The following is a 12,500-nucleotide window of genomic DNA, read 5'->3' on the forward strand; positions in this document are numbered from 1 at the left end:
CTCTATCTATCTCTCTCTCTATCTCTCTCTCTCTCTCTCTCTCTCTCTCTCTATCTATCTCTCTCTCTCTCTCTCTCTCTCTATCTATCTCTCTCTCTCTCTATCTCTCTCTCTCTCTCTCTCTCTCTCTCTCTATCTATCTCTCTCTCTCTCTCTCTCTCTCTCTCTCTATCTATCTCTCTCTATCTCTCTCTCTCTCTCTCTCTATCTATCTCTCTCTCTCTCTCTCTCTCTCTCTCTCTCTCTCTCTCTCTCTTTATCTATCCAAAGACACTGTACAACATATATATATATATCTTCAATATATTAAAATAACTAGTTTTCTATCAATCTAAATTTTTTTGGCTGCACTGCAAAGGTGATTTCTACTTTCTACTTCACCCCCAGAAAAACACTACCCACATGACCTGCTTCATTATTATTATTATTATCATTACTAACATTGTATTATTATTATTATTATTATTATTTAGCATCAATATATATACTGTACATTCTATATATGTTATTATATTATTATATTAGTCTATATTATATAACATTTCATTATATTACACTATATTGTTCATATTGCACTATATTATATTATATTATACTACATTATATTATATAACTGCACTCTGCATTACTGTGGTACAACACTGCCTCTCTGCTCTGCTCTTTACATTACTTGCTGCTATTTTTTCCTTGTATATACCCCCTGTTTTTATTTTTATTTATCTTATCTCTTCTGTTTATTGTGTATTTTTGAGCTTTCTTGTCTGTGCTGCTGCAACGCCCGAATTTCCCCTCTGGGGATCAATAAAGTTTTATCCTATCCTATCCTACTTTAAAAAAGGACCTGCATTAACTCAAATATGTTTGTAGTTTTGCTTTAAATCACACCGCTCATGATAATCTGACTTTCAGTACATTTGATGTTTACCCTCTTTTAGATGTAAGGCTCTGTTCTGGTCTAAATTCATCCTGATGGTTAGTGTATCTAGTAAAAGTCATGATAGACTATAAGAGCTCGATCTAGTTATGATAAAGTAATACTCTTGTCCTCAGCTCAACCATCCGACAAAATCATGACTCATGCTGAGCTGCGATCAGTCATCACGTGATCAGGATGGTTTTAACGGAGAGAGGTGCTTTTCTCACGCTGTGTCCACCTCTGCGTTGAAATCCAGGACAGAGCAGTGTGTCCAGGAATAAGACGGACCCACTGCAGCGACATAGTTGAAATGCTTTGAAGAAAGAACCTCTAGAGTTCAGTGTGTTTGTGTGTGTGTGTGTGTGTGTGTGTGTGTGTGTGTGTGTGTGTGTGTGTGTGTGTGTGTGTGTGTTTGTTTGTTTGTGTGTGTTTAGGAGCGAGGTGGCGATCAGTTGATGATGGGCGCGGCGGCAGCAGGATGACTCATATTTGGAGTTGCCTAGCTACAACCAGGAGTTGTTTTCTCTGTACTGAGAGCTGGAGAGTACAGTGTGTATGTCTGGGTTTCATTGAGAGAGCGTGCAGGACTCTGTGTGGGCGGCAGCAAACGCAGGGGTGGCACCGAGCAGGAAACAGGAGGGGCAGAAAAAAAAATGTTCCTAAAGTGGAGCGGGAGGAGGAGAAATCACGTGAGGAGTTAAATGTAGTATAACAACGACTCAGGGAGGGGGAAACAATCACAGAGAGAGAGAGAGAGAGAGAGAGATGTCGGGGTGAGGAAGTGAATCAAGAATGAAAACCCCCGGCTGGTAACCATGGAAACGGCTGGCTCCACTAAATATGAGGAATTCTATTTTTTTTTTATTGAATGTAGACGTTGGCTAGGGCACCATAGCTGATACGTAAATATTTAGCTCCAGTGACTCACATGTACATTAAAATACTTGATTTTGATTGGCTCTTGACTCAAAGTATACCTCTGCTTACCTCCTACATGGAGGTTTCACCTTACATCAACTTCTGCTGTTCTGATTTTGATTTATAAATCTCCGGACAAACAGATGTGAATGTCATCTACATTTTAAAGGTTTAAAGGAGAGATATGTAACTCTGACACCTAGTGTTTAAAGTGGGTACTGCAGTCCAAATTAAAAATTGGAGAGAGCTGTCTCCCCCCCGCCCCCTCCTCTCTAGAGTCGATGCTCACACAGGTTGCCATGTTTTGGACACTCAAGCTTCAGTGTTTAGCCGGCTCTGCATCAGAAATGTGTCAGAGGGCGCTAAAAAGCTTTTCCTCCAAATCGCGCCGTAGTTCCCTGATATGAAACCAAGAATTTCACCAGACGGCTTCAAGCCTCTACGTAAGCCGGTGAAACCTCTTACATAGATTCTCTTCTCCCAGCACTGGAGAGTAGCCCTCCTCTGGCAGCCCTGCAGCGTTTTGTCCCCCCTGAAGGCTTCCAGAGAGCTGGCCAATCAGAAGAGAGTGGGCATGTGGGGAGGGGGGGCCTTAAAGAGACAGTAGCTGAAATGAAGCGTTTCAAGCAGAGGCTGTTTTTACTGACACTAGTATCAGATGAATGAGATCATGTAAAGCTGCTCTATAAGCTTCACAGATTGACGAATGGTGAACATGAGGAGAATATTCTGATTATCAATAGAAAGAAAAACGTCTTAGTTTTGCCAAATCTGCCCTGTGCTAATTCGATACATGCTAAAAGAGAAACTAGTGTAATAATGCTAAATCGACCCTGCACCTTTTTTCTTCCCATGCTGCATGAATGTTTGAATCTGAATGCTTCAACTTCTTCAACATCCATCTGAAACAAGTCCTTTATTTCGCTACAGGCCAAAAGAGAAGTCTTTCAAAGAGAGTCTTTAAGAAGCAGGAGGACCCGACATGGACACGGACTGAGGAGAAAGAAACCATTCCTGGAAAATGAAACTGATGTTCATCTCACTCTTGAGAAACAGAGAGGAGGACGGTGGGAATGGAAACTGTGTGAGTTTTTGTGTGTTTTTACTTCACTGCCTTTGGCAATGTGTCACTCCCTTTGAGTAAGATGATTACTACTCAATGTGTGTGTGTTTGATTTTAGCCTGGGTCATGTGTAACTACTTTTAAAGATAGAACAGGATTAGTATGAACCTGTGCAGATGCTTATCAGCAACAATGAGTGGGTATGTTGGCTTTTCCAATTAGTCACCAGGAGTTTGGGAAGAGTTTCGACACAAAACCCGACTGATATCATCCCTATTGGTTTTTTTTCTGCTTCATTCAAAGAACATTCACATCCAAAGTCTTTGAAATTACCCTGCAAATCCTGTAAATATACACACGGGCTGTTTTTATAATAGCAGTGAAGAAATCCCAGGGCAGGGTGCGACATTGTGTAAGACAGAGAAGGAGTGAGCAGCGAGACGGTCGACCACAGACCGAGAGCTTTACTATTGTGTAAAAGGAGCAGTGACTGGGCTGTGGTGAGGCTGACTCCCCTGGCATGCAGGCACTGCTCTGCTGGATTAGTTTCACACAGTCGTGTTGAAAGACTCCCTCTCTGAGGCTCCTCACAAACACCTCCATCAAGGGATCTTTACATTACAAAAACACCAGTCTGTCCTTTCGTAGTCCTTGTTTGCCCATTTACATCTAAGGTTGTTGAAATGTAAAATGTGTTGATCCTTTTAAATACCACGTGTTAGTAGCAGTGTATCAAACTCTAAGGTTAGCAAGTTCTGATATTTTTCAAGTTCTTTTGGCTTCCAAGTTGCTTTTATGTATTCAAAAAACAATCGCAGAGCAGAGGAGCAATTTATTTGTGCAATCTAGACCGTGTGCAGGAGTTCGCATGCCATCTTTGGAATACAAAATATAGAAATGACCCAATATTAGGTGAGATAACAGATAAGATATTAATTGGAAATGGAAAATTTAAAAGTTTTGTTAATGTCTCTTCATAAAACATCTGCAATTTTTGGTAATTAAAATCAAGAAATTACCTAATATAAGGTGCCATTACAGAGTCATTCATAATGGAAAAAGGAGCAGACCAAGTATTGAACCCTGTGGAACATCTTTTTTAATAAGTACGTCAAAATGTTTGATACTTTGATACTTTATGAGACTTTTATTTTTTTTACATTTTTAATAAAGCTATAACATCTACATTATTTCAGTGATCCATAGTATCAAAGTAACTTTAGATCTTCAGCTATATTTTTTAAGAGTAAGGTAAGAAAATAATGTCTAAATTTCACATATACGCAAATGTGTATTTGCACAATTTAGACAGTATGCCTGCTATTTTGGGTAGTTTAAGACACTAATTTACCATGAATTAGGTGCCTTGGACTTGTTTTTTTGCTGCTGGGGCATTAAAAAAAGATCTTGATGTAGCTGAGTTTTACTATAATCGTATTGAAGTTTATAATTTTGGCATCATGACAACCCTTACCCCCCTTTCGGCATTTAGCTGATGCTCTCTTTCAGTGTTAATTAACACGTCAAAGTGATAAATATGTTCCATTTAAACTTTGGACAAAAAAACAGCAATTAAGCAGGCAGAAGATGTTGGAAACAAGTTTTAGAAACTGTCTTTTAAAAGGCCACATAACTGTTTACCGCAATGTAAAATGTGAAGCTCTGTTCAGGCTCTGTTGAGTTCTGTGTTTTGCACGTTTGCCCCGCTTTCCCGCTCTTTTATGGCCCTACAGTGTGCTGTAAACGGTGTGCTGGAACAAACAGAGACACCTTGAACTTGCCAACCCTGAGAAAGTATTTTAAGTTATCATTGTTAACACTTATGCACACATAAACTTGACATATCAGACAATATCACTGCTGTTCTCTATGACTCTGGTTTTTCCGGTACTGATCGGCAATGGCAGCAAGACAAAGGGCTGATTGTTTTGAGAGCCACCCCATTGGTCGTCTCCTGTCGTTCTGCAGACATGTGATTTGCCGACTTGTGTATGGATCTTAAAAAAACGTGTTACGGCTAAGCTCCTGCCCCCCCCTCCCCCTCCCCACCTGGTAGACATCGGTGTGTAAAACACCCGCTGAGTCTTTACTGTCAAAAATAAGAGCATGACCCACGGCATTTCCTCTCTCAGAAAAGCACAAATTCTTGCATAAGTCAAGTCACAAAAATGTAGATTTTCTCCACAGGCATTTGTGCTGGTTTCATAAAAAAAAACCTGAAGTAGTTCAGTGTGGAGGGAGTGTCGTTACACACTGTATGGTACAGTACAAACCTTGGCTTACCTCACCTGTAAGGTGGGGTCGACACGCCCAGAACAGAATCCGGTTCCACCACATACTGCTTTCTCACCTCTCTCGCTCTGTTCCCCTTGTTGTTTTTCACGCTCATATCATGTTCAGATTGTGTCACTCAAGCTGTTTGTGGCTGAAGATGTATCACGATGTTGTTTTTTTAAATCTAAAGCCTGATTGTTATGTCCGTTAATGTGCACTCACAGAACGTGCATGCACAGAGGGAGTTGTCTGTTAGCGGTTTGTGTTTGTGTTTGGTTAAAGCGGCTTGTGTTTGATGGATCTGTTGAATGAATTAGATGTAGTAATGGCTGTGATGAGAGCGGACGCCGTTTTCCCTACTGGAATGGTGTAATTTCAAAGGCTGACATTCTTTCCCACAGGGATCTGGGTGGGACTCTTCATGATGATGAGAAGTGGCACGATCAAGGTGTGGCGTCTGATATTCAGACAGTTGAAGAACATGAAGGCATGGGTTCATGTCATCCTTCCTGAAGGTGGGGCTTGTGCAAGATTGTTGATATCTGAATCCTCAGTACTGTTTAATTCCAAACGTTTAATAAAATAAAAAACGAAGGAGAGGATTAAGATGAGATGAACTTTATTGTCCCCGTTGGAGATGAGCCTTGGACTTCACAGAGCGCTGATGCAGTAACAAACGTTAAAGTACTCATCGGTAATGTCCAGTTAAATAATCATTACATGGGGCGCTGGTGGTGCAGTGGTTAGTGCGCGCGTCCCATGTATGGAGGCTGTGATCCTCAAAGCGGGCGACCCAGGTTCAAATCTGACCTGTGGCCCCTTTCCTGCATGTCATTCCCTACTCTCCTTCTCCCTGATTCTATCCACTGAAAATCCCCAAAATAAATCAAAAAAATTAAATAATAATAATCATTACATTTCATACATAGTGAATTACTAAAACCATCTACACACACCTGCACACACACACCTGCACACACACACCTGCACACACACACCTGCACACACACACCTGCACGCCTTACAGTTTGGTGTATAGACAAGGGGACAAAGGAATCTTTAGAGCGGTTGTTCCTGTCTAAGAGAACCGTGTACCCTCGACCTGAGGGGAGGAGCTGGAGCTCAGGGTGGAGGACACGATGTGGTTCGTTAAAAAAAAATATCCTGGGTTAGGGTAGGATGTTGATGGACTCCTCGATTCGGGCCTTTGATTGAACAGTCAAATTTCCAACCGATGCAGAGTTAACATATCGAATGAGGCGCTCTACGACTGCATGGTAGAAGAGAAGCTCCACTTCCTGGGACTTGGGAGTCTTCTCAGGAAGTGGAGCCTCTGCTGAGCTCTGGAGCAGAATAAACAGTTTTCTTCTGAGCCTTTGAGAGGGAGAGGGACCTGGTTTAGTTTGTATTTTGCTTATCTAAACCTGATGACATCATGGAGATAAGAGGGACACAAACATAAAGATTAAACCCTTAACAATCAAACTCCAACATCAGGCTGTAGAAACAGATGTTTGTTTTTCATGCAGTAAAGGCCAACACTTGAAAACTTTCCTTCCCAATCACTTCTGACTTTTGGACCAAGATCTTGCACAATACATCTGGAGCCCCAGAGGAATTTTGTTTGTTGAGGTATCTGCATGCGTTGGTGAAACCTGTGACCTCTGACCCCACCAGAATGCAGCCACACGAGCTGCTGCCTCTCAGGGCCGGCTCGTGTGGCTGCAGGTGAGTTCCTCTGGAAGCCTGTAATTATCCTGCCGGCTCACACCTGAGGCGGACGCAGCCTCACATGATCCTTCTGACCAGGTATCGGTCTGAGCCTTTGACTCAGAGCGCTGCTGTTGTTTTTAAAGAAGCAAACAAGTGACCTCAGCGTCCTCGTCCGCACCCAGAGTATTTTCATCTCTCTTTCTGCGAACGTTTGTCTGACTTTCTTTTCTTCTGATGACATCTTTCTATTTAAAGTCTGTTTCATAATCAACGTCCTACAAACCAGGCTGACAGACTTCACACTCTCAAACCGTCTCTCCAAACCTTTTCTCTTCAAATCAATCTTTAAAGCTCTTTCATTTCCCGTTTTTGTGGACAGTGTGTCTGCCTGCGGTGATTCACTCTCAGTGATCTGAGTCAGCTTCATATCGTCTCGTGACAGATATCTTACATACTCTCATCTAAAGACGATGGATTTATAAATCGCTGTTATGATACCAGAAATTTTTTTTTGCACCACTGCCGCTCGTAACATACATAACATACTTCTTTTTTTTTTTTTAAGATTTATTTCTGGGCATTTTGTGCTTTTATTGGAGAGAGATAGGACAGTGGATAGAGTCAGAAATCAGAGAGAGAGAGAGAGAGTGGGGAATGACATGCGGGAAAGGATCCACAGGTCGGATTTGAACCTCGGCCGCCCGCTTGGAGGACTACAGCCTCCATACATGGGGCATGCGCTCTAACCACTGCACCACCAGCGCCCCATAACATAGGTACTTCTAATCCAGAATAATGTCTAAAAAGAAAGTTGACTTGCTTTGGTGACTTCTGTTTTTCTTCTCGTGCTCTGATTCGCTGATCTGAACAGCCAATGAGAGAGATTCCTCTCACCAACTGTGCCGATGCCTGCCGGTGAGAGGAATCATGTCGAGTCGGCCGAAAAAAAAGGCAGACGGGGGCCGATGGGTAGCGACGGAGCTTAATTAACGTTTTTGGTATTTTGCCTGTTTTTTAAACTGCCTGTTTTCATCAGTCAGTGTGAACAGGTTTGTCCAGTTATCTACAATTCACTCTGCAGACTCTTTTCTCCAAAGCGACGTACATCAGAGAGTAAGAACAACACAAGCAAGGATCTAGAAAAAAGGGAACAATGTCAGTAAGAGCAAACGATCAGCTTTGAGTCTGATTGGACACACAGGTGCTGACAGGAAGTGACCAGAGGCAAAGCACAACATTGAGGGCAGTTCTTGAGAGCTCTAATCAGTATAGAAACCATCTTATAAGTCGTCGTTATCAAACAAAAACCATCGTCACTACCATCATCATCATCAATAATATGGAGACCATCATCATTAAGTTAGTAGGTATTCATGAAAGAGCTGGGTCTTTAGCTTTTTCTTAAAGGTGCAGAGGGACTCTGCAGATCACATGGAGTTTGGAAGTGTTTTATTGGAGAGTCATTGAGGGTTATTTATGACCTCTGCTGAACAGCTGTCCTCACACAAACTCTCAAATCAAACCAGCGTTTAAAAGTGGTAACCAGCAGAGAGTCTCAGAGTTCTGCCTGATGTCAGACGCTGCACTGTTCTCTTCTTAACGCAGCCTGTCTGACGCTGTGATAGAGATCCTTTCTGAATGATCCGTCACGGTTACACTCTGACATTTGGACTGTTTTATTTATGACAGGCGCTCGCCGCAGGAATTCCACCACGATTTGTGCTGAACGAGCTCTGTGACGAATGAGTTAATGTTGTGATATGCTGATTTTATGATGTCATATATCAGATAAAAGAGAGACTCACTCTGATCCAGTGCATGTGGTCGGATGACTCCAAACCCAGTGGAAACATTCGAGGCTGACTCAACAATCGAAGACACTGAGTCATAAATCAAAAACTTTAAACAAATGTTGAACGGTTCCTCCTGCAGAAAGATGCCAGAGATCTTCTTCATGCATTCGTTTCTAGCAGATTTCCTTTCTGTAAAGTTCTCATCTCTGGTCTCTCATAAACTCCTGAAACCGTTTTCTCCTTCTCGATGACGATTCTGATTCCTGCGTTTTCCTGTCCTCGTCCTTTAGTCTCCTATCGTACCTGTTTTTCATCCAAACGAAAAACTGAGGGGCAGAAAATGTAATCCAGTGCAGAAGTAAGGACTCAAACGATGTTAATACTTGTTTCGATTACCATGGCAACAACAATTGAAGTCAGTCATAGGCAAAAAGTTTAGAGCATTGCTTAGGTTTAATCGCCTGCACACTGTCGTAAACGGCACAAGTTGGGGGGGGATGCTGGTAGCCTAATGGTGTACGGAGGCTATGGTCCTCCAAGCAGACCCAGGTTCAAATCCAGCCTGTGGCTCCCCTCCCGCATGTCGTACCCCACTCTCTTTGTGTCTCTATATGTCACAGAATTAAATATATGAGCATGATCCAAGATGTCAGCCGCCAAAGGGCTGAACTTTAGGCCTCTACAGACGAACGGTTTGTGTCACAGTATGTGTGTCCGTCACTTCTACAGTTTGTGATTGGTTTTGGTATTCTCTGTTTCTTCCCTTTTATTATAAAGCAACTGAAAGTTCTCCTGTTTTAAATGTGACACACGATTAATAAAAGTTTTCATTTCTTTGAAATAATGTCACCATGTCCCTCTCTCTCTCTCTCTCTCTGTCTCTCTCTCCCTCTCTGTCCCTCTTTCTCTCTCTCTCTCTCCCTCTCTCTCCCTCTCTCTCTCTCTGTCTCTCTCTCTCTCTGTCTCTCTCTCCCTCTCTGTCCCTCTTTCTCTCTCTCTCTCTCCCTCTCTCTCCCTCTCTCTCTCTCTGTCTCTCTCTCTCTCTCTCTCTCTGTCTCTCTCTCCCTCTCTGTCCCTCTTTCTCTCTCTCTCTCTCCCTCTCTCTCCCTCTCTCTCTCTCTGTCTCTCTCTGTCTCTCTCTCCCTCTTCTCTCTCTCTCTCCCTCTCTCTCCCTCTCTCTCTCTCTCTCTCTGTCTCTCTCCCTCTCTCTCTCTCTCTCTCTCTGTCTCTCTCCCTCTCTCTCTCTCCCTCTTCTCTCTCTCTCTCCCTCTCTGTCCCTCTTTCTCTCTCTCTCTGTCTCTCTCTCCCTCTCTCTCTCTCTCTCTCTGTCTCTCTCTCCCTCTCTCTCTCTCTCTCTCTCTCTCTCCCTCTCTCTCTCATCCTTGCTCCCTCGCTCTTTCTCTCCGGGACGAGCTGAGACCTGCCCTCGTGTGCCCACACCTCCCGAACAAAAGCGGGAAAAAGAGCAAGAGGAAACATTACAACACTGTCGGCTATTGTGTGTGTGTGTGTGTGTGTGTGTGTGTGTGTGTGTGTGTGTGTGTGTGTGTGTGTGTGTGTGTAAGCACAAGTATGACTGTTTTGTTTATACCAGCAACACTGTGATTGAGATCAGGGCCGGCCTGCAGTCTATCGCCATGGCAACGTGCGTAGAATCATCGTCAACAATGTCCAGTGTTTTGGGAGTTCCCACCCCCCCCCCACCCCCCCCACCCCCCCCCCCACCCACCCTCAAACATGAGTGAGTCACCAGCAGCAGCAAAATCACCACAATCAGCTGAGTGACAAAGACGAGAACACACACACACACACACACACACACACTCACACACACGCACACACACAAAAGGGAAAATGAGCCGCACTGCCCACAGAAGTTGTTTAAATAGTGACAAATAAGTTTAAAGTAGGGAGGAGGAGAGAAGGAGAGAGGAGGAGAGAAGGAGAGAGGAGAGAAAGAGAGAGGAGGAGAGAAGGAGAGAAGGAGGGAGGAGAGAAGGAGAGAAGGAGGGAGGAGAGAAGGAGGGAGGAGGACAGAAGGAGAAAAGGAGGGAGGAGAGAAGGAGGGAGGAGGGAGGAGGACAGAAGGAGAAAAGGAGGGAGGAGAGAAGGAGGGAGGAGGAGAGAAGGAGAGAAGGAGGGAGGAGGAGAGAAGGAGAGAAGGAGGGAGGAGGAGAGTCTGTGATCCAGTAAGCGAGAGGCTTGTCTGGGGTGTGGACTTTTAAAAAAAGTGGGCTGGGTCAAAGTGGGCGGGTGGTTTAGTTTCTAGTGTTTATGCATTTAGACTCTGAGTCTGAAATTAGTGTCCCTGAGAGCAGGAGGAGTAAGAGACGTGAAGAGACGCACGGCCATCAAACAGTAAGTCTTTAACTTTTTCTTCTTCCTTATATCTCTGCAGCTCAATCAGGACGATGACAGAGGCGTTTAACTGGCAGATCGGCGTCTTTGTTTTCGTCCTGAAGTCGATTTAAAAACTAAAATAAGACAAGCAGTGACATACCTGTTCACCTCACAGGCCTCGTTACCTGTGTCCTGCACCTTTAACCTCCCGCCTGTCAGACCAACGTTCCAGTCTGTTTTCCTTAAAGGCACAGGACGCCTCTCTCTGCTCCTCATTTGCTTTTTAAAGCTCTCAAACTTAAACCCCTCGGCAGCGTCATGGAAAAAAAAATCTGCCACATCCTGATCCACAAACAAAAAGTCCCGTCAGCATCGCTTCAGTTTCTGGATGACAAAGAGTTTCAGGAGTGTGTTTTAAATTAAAGCAAACTGCTGAGCTTTTCATTTGTTTTCTCTCCGCTCCAGAAGTTGTTCATTAAAGTTTTGGTCATCTGGCAGAAGAGACGGCGAGAAAGCTTTTGCACGCCACAGCGAGCGGAAATGTTTAAAAGAAAATCTTTAATATACGGGGCAGAAATATTTATAAAGATGTGTCAGGCCGGAGCAGATCTCTGTTGCGTGTGAGAGAGATGGGAGCTGGCAGGCATGCGTGTGTGTGTGTGTGTGTGTGTGTGTGTGTGTGTGTGTGTGTGTGTGTGTGTGTGTGTGTGTGGACCCAGCCCATTGACCACTCCTTTGCCGTGAAGAGAACCAGCACATTCCAGATGTGCCTCTGTTTCTGTTCACACCCAGCGCTGCCTTCCTCTCACACGAGCTGCGTTCAAATGTCTCATTATGAAGAGGGCAGAGCCGCCTTAAAAGGCACCACAGAAGAAGAAGAGAGGTGTTCTTAAAGAACTCAAACAAAGTGTTTGAGGCGTGGGATCGAGGAGCAGATAATCTCGACAGTTATTTTAAGGAGTGGCGGGTTTTGTCAGACAAGCCCCAACTCATCTGCCCGCCATGAATTTCCCCTCCTCTCTCTCTCGCTCGCCCGCTCTCTCTCTCTCTTCACTGTCAGTATCAGTTCATTGTGTGTTCTGATTTTTGTTTTACCCCTCACACATAAACTCTCTCTCTCTCTCTGATTCACAACAGGAACTTTATCTCTCTGTGTGTTTGCAGTGTGTGGAACTCAAAGTAATTAGAAGTTGTGAAGCCGCGCCCTGAGTGTGTGCCAGGTTTCGGCCTCGCTCTGCTGCGTTGATTGAGTGTGTGTGTGTGTGTGCCCGCTTGGAGCTGTCATTAACGGCTGTTTATTTCTGAAGCACGGAGCCTTTGTTTCAGGTCAATTTAGATTCTTTCAACTTTGTGTGCGTGTGTGTGCATGTGTGTGTGTGTGTACTTTTTTATGAGCTTGAATGTAAGTTCCCCTCTGGTTGTATTCATGCTGCATAATAAAGGGTGGAAAGTGGTGTAACAAGTTTCCTCTTGTGTGCCTCTC

General features: G+C 43.8%; 1 protein-coding gene across 1 annotated transcript in view; it reads left to right on the top strand.

Annotated features, from left to right (window-relative positions):
- Positions 1-10,902: 10,902 nt before the first annotated feature.
- LOC132954092 (epithelial membrane protein 2-like) overlaps positions 10,903-12,500 on the top strand; it is a 7,714-nt gene continuing 6,116 nt past the window's right edge. Inside the window, exon 1 of the mRNA XM_061026549.1 lies at positions 10,903-11,035. The gene's annotated coding sequence lies outside the window, so the exon portion shown is untranslated. The remainder of the gene's footprint in view (positions 11,036-12,500) is intronic.

This window comes from Labrus mixtus, chromosome 20, assembly GCF_963584025.1.
Source record: "Labrus mixtus chromosome 20, fLabMix1.1, whole genome shotgun sequence".
NCBI lineage: Eukaryota > Metazoa > Chordata > Actinopteri > Labriformes > Labridae > Labrus > Labrus mixtus.